The 12,152-nt window shown below is 43.4% G+C and overlaps 1 pseudogene; it reads right to left on the bottom strand.

Annotated features, from left to right (window-relative positions):
* Nucleotides 1–8,009: 8,009 nt before the first annotated feature.
* Nucleotides 8,010–9,616, bottom strand: LOC131381634 (syncytin-1-like; annotated as a pseudogene).
* Between the last annotated feature and the right edge of the window lie 2,536 nt (nucleotides 9,617–12,152).

Raw genomic sequence — 12,152 nt, 5'->3', positions numbered from 1 at the left:
AAGAAACAATAGATTTAAACTGTACCCTAGAACAAATTGACTTAACAGATATTTACAGAACATTCTACCCAACAACAGCAGAATATAAATTCTATTCACCAGTGCATGTAACATTCTCCGAGATAGACCATATCATAGGCCACAAAACAAGTCTCAATAAATTTAAGAAAATTGAAATTATATCAAGTACTCTCTCTGATCACAGTGGAATAAAATTGAAAATCAACTCAAAAAGGAACCTTCAAAACCATGCAAATACATGGAAATTAAATAACCTGCTCCTAAATGATCATTAGGTCAACAATGAAATCAAGACGGAAATTAGAAAATTCTTTGAACTGAATGATAATAGTGACAAAACCTATCAGAACCTCTGGGATACAGTAAAGACAGTGCTAAGAGAAAAGTTCATAGCCTTAAATAATTTCATTAAAAAGTCTGAAAAAACACAAATAGACAAGCTAAGATCAACCCTATTTTTCAACATTAGAGTAGCCACTCCAACTTTTTATCATTGCAGTTTGCATGATAAATCTGTTTCCATACATTTACGTTCAATTTATTTGTATTTTTGAATCTAAAGTGTGTCTCCTATGGAAAACATATTGTTGGATCTTGATCCAATTAATTTGGTCTCCTTTACAAGGATTGTTTTTGAGGTTTCTTATAATTTAAAGAAGGCTTTTTCTAGCAGCATAATCCCCTGGTTTTCTTTGGTAAACTTTCTGGCCCATGGTTTAGCTCATATCTCTGATGAAGCTAACAGTCTCATCTTAATGCTTTTTCCCACAAAATCCACTGTTTTGAGAGCATCCTTAGGCTTGAATTTTCTCACACTCTGTTGCAAATAATTTCAGTTCCTTTGGAACAGCTGGAGCTCTTTGTCTGCCTTCCCCCTATGTAAAAATGTCTGGCTCACAAATCTGGACCTGGGAGCAAGGAAAACAGCACATTGCTCTGAGTGACAACCCTACTTTAGGAAGTGGGCACTAAATATTGGAGAGTAGTGGTGTCCTCTGTTTTTTCAGCTTACTTCTCCCAGCATGAAACCTCCACCATAAAAACAAGCTGAGGACAGAGAAATCAGGTCTCATTATTCTTCACACATGTGCCCAAGTTACAGCCTGCATTATATGAATGAAGGCTGGGTAAAAAAGAAGAAAGCCTACATCTTTTAGTGGCACTATCCAGGAACAAACTCTACAATAAGTAGCTGGGGATTGGGAAGAGAAATACTGATGTTCTGTCCTTTTTTTTTAGGAATATGCTGTAATCCTCCACAGGGCCTTATGTTCTTGGCTGCATCCACCTGGAGGGGAGTTTCTCTCCCATTGCTCTTAAAGAGGTGAAGGAGGGAGTGGGTTGTGATTCAAATGCCACAGGCTTGCTATTTCTGTTTTAGTTGATATTTTTGAATAAATATTACTTCACTTGCTGTATTCCCATAAGACCATTCCAGAGACCTTAACTGATTGTATTTTTCATAGTTTTAATCAGTTTCTCTGGTGAGTGAGTCTGTGATTTCCTTGTACTGCCAGTTACAGAAGTGGAGCTTACAGTTAAGTTTTATTTCCTTTTTTTTTTTTTTTTTTAGAGAGAGTGAGTCCTTAGTTGCCTAGGTTGGAGTGCAGTGGCATGATCTTGGCTCACTGCAACCACTGCCTCCCGGGTTCAAGCAATTTTTGTGCCTCAGCCACCTGAGTAGTAGTGTCTAGGATTATAGGTGTAAGCCACCATGCCCGACTAATTTTTTGTATTTTTAGTAGAGTTGGGATTTCACCATGTTGCTCAGGCTGGTCTCAAACTCCTGGAATCAAGTGATCCAATTGCCTCAGCCTCACAAAGTTCTGGGGTTACAGGCATAAGCCACCACACCTGGCCCACAGTCAAGTTTTCCATGACTCAAAATATTTGTGGTTCTCCTTGTCATCATTTATTGTACCATCAGTACAGATGATTACCAACTTATTTAAATACTAAGAATTTTACTTTTCATTTGTATGTATTTCAAATGTTACATAAAGAATTATTTTTCTTCACAGTTGTTTTCATGAAAATTCTATACCATGAAAATTTTAAAGCATACAGCTGCCAAACATTAAAATTTCAAATTATCTTATTCTTCAATGCATAAAATACATGGATGTGTATTTATTCTGGCATTTGACTGTGTTATCCTATGTATTATGCAATGGTACTAATTAAATTTTGAAGTAGCTTATGAGATGGGAGTGTTCCCTGTTCCCCTGTGGAATTTGCAACTGGTGGGTGTCAGTCCTGAGAACCCGAACCTGCACATATACATCCAGATGGCCTGAAGCAACTGAAGAATCACAAAAGAAATGAAAACGGCCAATTCCTGCCTTAACTGATGGCATTATCTTGTGAAATTCCTTCTTCTGGCACCACTACCTACACAAATCCTATAAAACTGCACCACCCCTATCTCCCTTTGCTGACACTCTTTTTGGACTCAGCCCACCTGAACCCAGGCGATTAAAAAGCTTTATTGCTCACACAAAGCCTGTTGGTGGTCTCTTCACAGGGATGCACCTGACATTTGGTGCCATGACTCAGATCGGGGGACCTGCCTTGGGAGATCAATCCCCTGTCCTCCTGCTCTTTGCTCCGTGAGAAAGATCCACCTATGACCTCAGGTCCTCAGACCAACCAGCCCAACGAACATCTCAGCAATTTTAAATCAGGTAAGCGGCCTCTTTTTACTCTCTTCTCCAACCTCTTTCACTATCCCTTAACCTCTTTCTCCTTTCAATTTTGGCACCACCATCCAATCTCTCCCTTCCCTTAATTTCAGTTCCTTTCCTTTTCTGGTAGAGACAGAAGAGAAGCATTTTATCTGTGAAACCAAAACTCTGGCGCTGGTCACAGACTCGGGAAGACAGTCTTCCCTTCATGTTTAATCACTGCAGGGATGCCTGCCTGATTATTCACCCACATTTCAGAGGTGTCTGATCACCTCAGGGATGCCTGCCTTGATGCTTCACCTTGGTAGCAAGCACCATCTCCCCTGGTGGCAAGTACCAACCTCCCCTCTCTGCCGTGCCTCTACCCTCTCTTTTCTCTGGGCTTTCCTCCTTCATTATGGGCAAACTTCCACCCTCCCTTCCTCCTTCTTCTCCCTTAGCCTGTGTTAAAACCTCTTCAACTCACACCTGACCTAAAACCTAAATGCCTCATTTTCTTCTGCAATCCCACTTGACCCCAATAAAAACTCGACAATGGTTCCAAATAGCCAGAAAACAGCACTTTTGATTTCTCCATGCTATAAGATCTAGATCATTCTTGTCATAAAATGGGCAAATGGTTTGAGGTGGCTGACATCCAGGCATTCTTTTTTACAGTGGTCCCTCCCTAGTCTCTGCTCCCAATGCAACTCGTCTCCAATTTTTTTTCTTTCTCTCCTGTTGGTTCCTTAGTCTCCACCCCAAGCTCTGAGTCCTTTGAATCCTCCTTTTATGGACCCTTCTGACCTCTCCCCTCTTCCCCAGGCTGCTTCTCACCAGGCTGAGCCAGGTCCCAATTCTTTCTCAGCCTCTGCTCCCTCACCATATAATCCTTTTATCACCTCCCCTCCTCACACCCAGTCTGGCTTATAGTTTGTTGTGCTACTAGCCCTCCCCCACCTGCCCATTGATTTCCTCTTAAAGAGGTGGCTGGAGCTGAAGGCATAGTCAAGGTTAATGCTCCTTTTTTTTTTGTCCGACCTCTCCCAAATCAGTTAGCATTTAGGCTCTTTTTCATCAAATATAAGAACCCAGCCCAGTTCATGGCCCATTTGGCAACAACCCTTTACCGCCCTAGACCCAGAGGGACCAGAAGGCCGTCTTATTCTCAATATACATTTTATTGCCCAATCTGCTCCCAACATTACAAAAAGTTCCAAAAATTAGATTCCATCCCTCAAACCCCACAACAGGACTTAATTAACTTCACCTTCAAGGTGTAAAATAATAGAGAAGAGTTGCAATTACTTGCCTCCACTGTGAGAGAAACCCCAGCCACATCTCCAGCACATAAGAACTTCAAAACACCTGAACCAGAGTAGCCAGGCATTTCTCCAGGACCTCCTCCCCCAGGATCTTGCTTCAAGTGCTGGAAATCTGGCCACTGGGCCGAGGAATGCCTGCAGCCTGGGATTCCTCCTAAGCCATGTCCCAGCTGTGCAGGACCCCACTGGAAATCAGACTGTCCAACTTGCCTGGCAGGCACTCCCAGAGCCCCAGGAACTCTGGCCCATGGCCCTCTGACTGACTCCTTCCCAGATCTTCTAAGCTTAGCAGCTGAAGACTGACACTGCCCGATCACCTCAAAAGCCTCCTGGACCATTGCAGACACTTTAGGCAACTCTTAAAGTGGAAGATAACTCTTAAAGTGGAAGGTAAGTCTGTCCCCTTCTTAATCAATACAGAGGCTACCCAATCCACATTACCTTCTTTCAAGGGCCTGTTTCCCTTGCTTCCTTAACTGTTGTGGGTATTGACGTCCAGGCTTCTAAGCCTCTTAAAATTTCCCAACTCTGGTACCAATTTGGACAACATTCTTTTATGCACTCCATTTTAGTTATCTCAACCTGCCCAGCATCCTTATTAGGTCGAGACATTTTAACTAAATTATCTGCTTCCCTGACTATTCCTGGGCTGCAACCACACCTCACTGACACACTTTTCCTGAGTTCAAAGCCTCCTTCACATTCTCCCTTTGTGTCTCATACATTAATCCACAAGTATAAGCTACCTCTACTCCTACCTTGGTGACTGATCATGCATCCCTTATCATCCCATTAAAACCTAATCACACTTATCCCACTCAATGCCAATATCCCATCCCACAGCAGGCTTTAAAAAGGTTAAAGCCTGTTATCACTCACCTGCTACAGCATGGGCTTCTAAAGCCTATAAAGTATCCTTACAATTCCCCCATTTTACCTGTCCAAAAACTGGACAAGTCTTACAGGTTAGTTCAGGATCTGCACCTTATCAACAAAATTGTCTTGCCTATCCACATTGTGGTGCCAAATCCATATACTCTCCTATCCTCAATACCTCCCTCCACAACCCATTATTCTATTCTGGATCTCAAAGATGCTTTCTTTACTATTCCTTTACACCTTCATCCCAGCGTCTCTTCACTTTCACTTGGACTGACCCTGACACCCATCAGTCTCAGCAACTTACCTGGGCTGTACTGCCACAAGGCTTCAGGGAAGTACTTACTTCAGTCAAGTACTTTCTCATGATTTACTCTCTTTCCATCCAACTACTTCTAACTTTATTAAATATTTTGATGACCTTCTACTTTATAGCCCCTCCTACAAATCTTCCCAACAGGACGCCCTCCTACTCCTCCAACATCTATTCTCAAAATGATATCTTGTATCTTCCTCCAAAGCCCAAATTTCTTCCTCATCAGTTACGTGTCTTGGCATAATTCTTCATAAAAACACACATGTTCTCCCAGCTGATCATGTCTGGATAATCCACCAAACCCCAACTTCTTCTACAAGGAAACAACTCCTTTCCTTCCTAGGCATGGTTGGGTACTTTTGCCTTTAAATACCTGTTTTGCCATCCTGACTAACCCATTATATAAACTCACAAAAGGAAACCTAGCTGACCCCATAAATCCTAAATCCTTTCCCCACTCCCCTTTCCATTCCTTAAAAAAACAGACCTAAAAGCTGCTTCCAAACTAGCTCTCCCTAACTCATCCCAACCCTTTTCATTACACACAGCCAGAGTACAGGACTGTGTGGCCAGAATTCTTACACAAGAGCCAAGACTGCACCCTGTAGCCTTTCTGTCCAAATAACTTGACCTTACTGTTTTAGCCTAGCCCTCATGTCTGCATGTGGTGGCTGCTGCTGTTTTAATACTTTTAGAGGCCCTCAAAATCACAAACTACGTTCAACTCACCCTACAGTTCTCATAACTTCCAAACTCTGTTTTCTTCCTCACACCTGACACATATACTTTCTGCCCCCTGGCTCCTTTGACAATACTCACTCTTTGTTGGGTCTCCCACAATTACCATTGTTCCTGGCCCAGACTTCAGTCTGGCCTCCCACATTATTTCTGATACCACACCTAGCCCCCGTGACTGTATCTCTTTGATCCACCTGACATTCACTCCATTTTCCCATATTTCCTTCTTTCCTGTTTCTCACCCTGATGACACTTGGTTTATTGGTGGCAGTTCCACCAGGCCTAATTGCCACTCACCAGCAAAGGCAGGCTATGCTATAGTATCTTCCACATCTGTCCTTGAGGCTACTGCTCTGTCCCCATCCACTACCTCTCAGCAAGCCAAACTTATTGGCTTAACTCAGGCCCTCACTCTTGTGAAGGGACTATGCATCCATATTTATACTAACTCTAAATATGCCTTACATATCCTGCACCACCATGCTGTTATACAGGCAGAAAGAAATTTCCTCACTACACAGGGGTCCTCCATCATTGATGCCTCCTTAATAAAAACTCTTCTTAAAGCTGCTCTACTTCCAAGGAAGGGCCATCAAAAGGTATCAGATCCCATCACTCAAGGCTATGCTTATTCTAATAAGGTAACTAAAGAAGCAGCTAGCCTTTCAACTTCTGTCCCTCATGGCCAGTTTTTCTCCTTCTCATCTTTTCACTTTACATTTCCAGCTTTGCCTTACAAAAGGTCTCTTCTTCCTCTGTGACTCCTCCACCTACCTGTGTTTACCTGCTAATTGGACAGGCACATGCACACTAGTTTTCCTTCTCCCAAAATTCAATTTGCAAATTGAACCGAACAGCTTCCTGTTCCCCTCATGACACCAACACTTCACCATTATTTTGTTTTATTTTTCTTATTAACATAAAAAGACAGAAATAGGCCTCGACTTACTCACTGCTGAAAAAGGAGGACTCTGTATATTTTTAAATGAAGAGTGTTGTTTTTACCTAAATCAATCTGGTCTGGTATATGACAACATAAAAAAAAAAACCTCAAGGATAGAGCCCAAAAACTCACCAACCAAGCAAGTAATTATGCTGAACCCCCTTAGGCACTCTCTAATTGAATGTCCAGGGTCCTCCCAATTCTTAGTCCTTTAATACTTGTTTTTCTCCTTCTCTTACTCAGACCTTGTGTCTTCCGTTTAGTTCCTCAATTCATACAAAACTGCATCCAGCCCATCACCAATCATTATGTTACTGGGGGATCCTTGCCCCCAGAGCTCCCAAGATGGTGGCAGGCCACTTCCAAGATGGTGACAAGCCTCACATTCTCTGACCTGGGGTTCTTGACCTCACAGATTCCAAGGAATGGAATCTTGGACCATGCGGTGAGTGTTATAGCTCTATTAGAAGCTGTGGGTCATGGAAGAGAACCGTGGAACCCAGTGACTAGTGTTCAGCTCTATTAGGACAAACCCAGGCACTTAGCCATGCAGGAACAATGGCAAGCCTTTAGCCTGATCGGGAGTGGCAATGGGTGCCTCGCTGGATCAGGAGCACAGTGGACACCCTGCTGAATCCAGAGGGATGGAAGTCAGCGGCGGGTCTGTGATGGCAGCAAACAGCAGTGGTGGGTGGCAAGCAAAAGCTCAGCTCAAGCCATAACAAACACGGGCCAGAAGAGTGCAGTTGAAAGATTTAATAGAGTGAAATAGAGTGAAAACAGAGCTCCCATACAATGGGAGGGGACCCAAAGGGGGTTGCCATTGCTGGCTCAAATGCCTGGGTTTATATCCTGATCCTTGTCCTTCCCACTGTGCTCTCAGGCAATAGATGATTGGCTATTTCTTTACCTCCTGTTTTTGCCTAATTAGAATTTTAGTGAGCTCTCTGATTGGTCAGGAGTGAGCTAAGTTGCAAGCCCTGTGTTTAAAGTTGGATGCAGTCACCTTCCCAGCTAGGCTTAGGGATTCTTAGTCAGCCTAGGAAATCCAGCTAGTCCTGTCTCTCAGTCCACCCTCAACAGGAAAACCCAAGTGCTGTTGCGGAGGTTGGCTGACGACTGCTCTAACTGCTTCCTGCTGAATTGGATTATAGTAGGGGTTGTGCAGTTGAGGTTTCCTTGGGAGGGGTGCCTTCGATGTCATTAACATCAGAGCATGGGCTAGCAGGCTGGTCCAGGGGTCCATGGTAGATTTTAGTCATGGACTGCATCTGGGGTTCCATTTGAAGAACGATTTGTAGCTTTACAGCTTCAATTCTGGAAGAGACAAACTTAAAAAGGAGGTTAAAGATACAGGGTTCAAAGAGGAGTAAAAATATTATAGCTGCTAGAGGTCCTAAGAACCCAGGGCATCCATTGGCTGAGGAGGCCCCAGTGTCCAGTGTTTTGAAGGTCCTCTGCTCTACATTATATTCGATCTGAAATTTCTTTAACTTTCTCAGTGACGATTCCGGATTGATTAACATACTAACAGCATTCTTCCCCTAAAAATAAACAGGTTCCCCCTCTTTTGGTGACTAGCAAATCTAAAGCTCTTCGATTTTGAAGGACTACTGCTGCCAGGGAGTTCATCTTGCAAAGTAGCCAGGGAGTTGGTGACCTGTTCCATGTCACCATTTAGTTCTTGAGATGGTTTGTAGTAGAACTGAGTAGAGGTTGCGATACCACCAATCCAGTACCTAGTCTACCTAGCACTCCTGCTCCAATAACAAAAGGAAGAATGGGTACTCTTTTGTTGTAAGGCTTAGGTATGACATTATTGTATAAATCTTGTTCAGTGTAGATGGTCATAGGGGCCAGTAAGAATGAGAGGAAGCACACAGATTCTGAAGAGTCATTCAAACAATGATAGGCTGAGGTACCACAGACAAAAAAATATTCCTGAAGGTAGGCAGACTGTTCGTGTGGGAGGAGTTACCCACCTGATGCATTGGGAGTTGGTTGTGTCTATAGTATTGCTAAATTTTACATAGGTGAGGTTTGAGGTATGGGTTATTTCCAGATTGGAAACAAGAGATCCTACTAAAATGGAAGTGGTGTTTATTTCTGGGCTGAAGTTGTTCTATTGTTCAGGTACAGGGATTGAAACTTACGACCTGAAGTTCAGGTGGAGGCACATCCAAAAGTTAGTAGGGTTTTGGGCCGAGACCTCATGGACCCCAGTGAGAGTGGTATTAAATAGGCTTACCAGGCGAGTATGGGTATGGAGAGTTTCATGTAGTTTTGAGAGATCTAGTCCTTTGTAGGGGCTAGGGGTGATATGTACCCAGGTCAGTTGGGAGATTATTTCCTTTATGTGTTTTTCTCTTGCCTGATCTTGAACTCCACCCCCATCAGACATACCAGTATGAGTCCAACTGACAGTGGCTCCAAGTCCTCCAGGACAACCAGGATTAATCATTTTTCCCGTCCAATAATGAGTATTTGCATACAGGCAAAGAGTGTCATAGTTACAGCAGTTGCAGGGCATATGGGTGTGGGCAGTGAAGGTGGGGGTTCCCTTAGATAAACTCCTATACAATGAGGCATCAATATTTCCAGGACGCTGCATTCTCCACAGAAACTCTTGGTAGGGGGAGCTACTGGTCATACAGCAGCATGCAGTTGGTGCAGTGAGAGTGAAAGGGGGTAAGAGAACAGTGAAGAGAAAAATATGATAAGGGAGGGCCATGGGGATTTACGATTTTAGTTACTTTCCTCCTGGTTGTCATTTGAAGAGCAGGCACAGATCCTCTAGAGATTCACAGGAAGAGCTAGCATTGTCTCCTGGATATTCGGGTTCCTTTTGCAGTATCCAGGGTTTGACTCAAGTGTGATGTATCCAAAACTCCACTCCAGCCACTTTAACTGTGGTTGGGGTAGAAAAAATGACGGGTAGGGTCCTTCCTAGGATGTATCTAGGGATGGGGAATTAGGGGGAAGGGACTTGACTAATACCATGTCACCAGGGTGGAATAGTTCCTTTCCCTCTTCTCTGGGAAAGGCTCCTTGTAATGTTTTAAGAACTTGTTGACCTTTGGCTAAGGAGGTGATGTCTGCAACTAAGCTGGCCATCTTTCGGTCAAGCACAAGGTCATTGGTTAGGAAGGGCTGTCCATACAGCATTTCATATGGGCTAAGTCCTGCTTTTTGGGGAGAGTTTTGGATTCTTAGTAAGGCTATAGGCAACAGAGCAGGCCATGCGAGGTGGGTTTCCTGGGTTAGCTTTTTTAGATGTCATTTGAGTGTTTCATTCATTTTCTCGACCTTCACTGAGGACTGTGGCCTCCAGGCTCAGTGTAAGTGATATTGTATACCTAACACCTGGGATACTCCCTGGGTTACTGTAGCCTTGAAAGCAGGGCCATTGTCACTCTGTAAGCCTCAGGGAAGTCCTAATCTGGGAATTATTTCATGAACTAGTGCCTTTATTATCTCTTGGGCCTTTTCTGTCCTACAGGGGAAGGCCTCTGCCCAACCAGTGAAGGTATGTACCCAGACTAGTAGATACTGAAATCCCTGAGATTTGGGCATGTGGGTAAAATCTAGTTGCCAGTCTTCTCTTGGGTAATTGCCTGTTCTTTGTTCTCCTGAAGGAGCTTGGCGATAAGGCAGGGGATTATTTCTTTGGCACACTTCACAGGCCCTGACTATCTGCTTGGTAGTTTTGAAAAGGCCTGGTCCAGTAAATAATGATTTGGCCATCTGATGGGTTCTGTCAATGCCTAAGTGAAAGGTTTGGTGAAGGGTTTTAAGTAATTTCCACTGGTTAGCTGCAGGCAAAAGTATTTTCCCTTCTTCAGTGGCTAGCCATCCTGAGGGGAGAAAACTATGTCCTCGTGAGGTTCCCCATTCTATTTCTCCTGCTGAGTACTGGGGCTTGGTTTCCTGGAGGGGATTACCCTATACTAGGGGTCCTTCTATAAGCATTTCTAATGGAGGGTCCTGCCTTGTGGCTCTTTGGACTTCGATATCCCCTTGGCAGTTCCCTTCTATTTCTCTCTCCTTTCCTTTCTGATGACCCTGGCAGTGTAACACCGCCACCTCTTTAGGTTTCTGTACAGCCAATAATAATCTCCTAATGGCTTCCTGATGTTTGATAGGTGTTCCCTCAGAAGTTAGGAATTCCCTTTCTCTCCATATTGCTGCATGGGCATGGAGGACTAGGTAAGCATACTTAGAGTCTGTATATATATTTACCCTTTTTCCTTCTCCTAATTCTAGTGCCTGAGTGAGGGCTATTAGTTCTGCCAGCTGAGCACTAGTTCCTGGAGTGAGGGGATTACTTTCAAGTATTCTATTATCACTGACCACTTCATACCCCACTTTTCAAAGTCCTTTTTCTACAAAGGAGCTTCCATCAGTATACAAGTTGAGGTTGGGATCAGTCAAGAGAACCTCTAAAAGGTCCCCTGAAGTGGCATAGGTTTGAGCAATTACTTGCTGACTGTTATGCTCTATCTTTTCTTCATTGTCTGGAAGAAATGTGGCTGGGTTAAGAGTTGCACAAGTGCGCAGTCACAGCACTCACTCTTCAAGTAATAGAGCCTGATATTTAAGTAAATGGTGGTCTGACAGCCACAGGTCTCCTTTAGCAGTGAGTATGCCATTCACATCATGAGATGTGCACACAGTAAGATCTCTTCCCTGTATTATTTTAACTGCTTCAGATACTAAGACTGCTACTGCTGCCACTACCCATAAATCACCTGGGAGGAACCATCTATCATCCTGTCCTGAAGGGAGTTCCTCCTAGGTCTGGTCAGACCCTTGTATGGTAATTCAGATTTAAATCCCCTGTTAGGAAATCTGCTGGGTTAAGGTAATTATCAGTGGTTGGAGTTACAGTACCCTTTTCTAACAGAATAGCCCATACTTTAAGATTTTTGAGTTAGTAAGCTACCTTTTTGCTTTTTTTGACTTAGAATAATTCTGAACTGGTGAGGTGTGCTCACAATGAGGTTTCCTCTAAAAGTTACTTTTCTACTTTTAGCAAAGCAGTTGCCGCTACCGACTGAATGCATTTGGCCCCTCTATGGGTTACTGGGTGAAGGATTTTTGATAGGAAAACTACGATTTGTCAGTGGCCTCAGGTGCTTTCAGGCTATGCCCTTATTTACACTGACAACAAAGTGGTATTGGAGTGTTATAGGGTCATGGACAAGACTTTCAATTATCAGTTACAGGTTTTAAATTTACTCTGGCTTTTAGAGGAATAGGGCACACTT

The sequence above is a fragment of the Hylobates moloch genome, unplaced genomic scaffold (genome assembly GCF_009828535.3).
Source record: "Hylobates moloch isolate HMO894 unplaced genomic scaffold, HMol_V3 SCAFFOLD_17, whole genome shotgun sequence".
Classification (NCBI taxonomy): Eukaryota; Metazoa; Chordata; class Mammalia; order Primates; family Hylobatidae; genus Hylobates; species Hylobates moloch.
Note: the sequence above shows the minus strand (reverse complement) of the source record. Positions and strands in the feature narration are given on the sequence as shown.